Source organism: Triticum dicoccoides, chromosome 4B, assembly GCF_002162155.2.
Source record: "Triticum dicoccoides isolate Atlit2015 ecotype Zavitan chromosome 4B, WEW_v2.0, whole genome shotgun sequence".
Lineage (NCBI taxonomy): Eukaryota > Viridiplantae > Streptophyta > Magnoliopsida > Poales > Poaceae > Triticum > Triticum dicoccoides.
Window position 1 is genome coordinate 445,205,143 of NC_041387.1, and position 644 is coordinate 445,205,786.

Genomic DNA, 644 nt, shown 5'->3' on the forward strand with positions numbered 1-644 from the left:
TTGTTGTGGCCCCCGGTTGCAACCCGCTCATCAAGTCGCAACTAAGGATGTGCGCGCGCGCACGCGTGTGTGTGTGTTTGTAGAGGGTGTGTGTTTTGTTGTGGCCCCCAGTTGCACCCCGCTCATCGACTCGCAACTAAGGATGTGTGTGTGTGTGTGTGTCACTAGTTGCATGTTGATAACCGACTCACAACTAGAGGTGTGTGTGTGTGTGTGCGTCTTTTTGTCAAGGGTCCTCAGTTGCATGTTGACCATCAAACTCGCAACTAGCAGGTGTGTGTTTGTTGAGAACCCCCAGTTGCAAGTTGACAATCAACTCGCAACTAGGGGGTATGTGTGCGTGCTTGTGTGTGTGTGTGTGTGTTTTGTGTGTGTGCGTGTCTTTTTCTCAAGGGGTTCCCAGTTGCATGTCAATCATCGACTCACAACTAGGGTGTGTGTGTTTGTTGAGGACCCTCAATTGCAAGTTGACCATCAATTCACAACTAGAGGATGTGTGTGTGTGTTGAGGGTCCCCAATTGCTTGTCGATAACCGACTTGCACTAGAGGTGTGTGTGTGTGTGTCTTTTTCTCAAGGGGTCCCTAGTTGCATGTCAAGCATCGACTCGCAACTAGGGGTGTGTGTGTTTGTTGAGGACCCTCA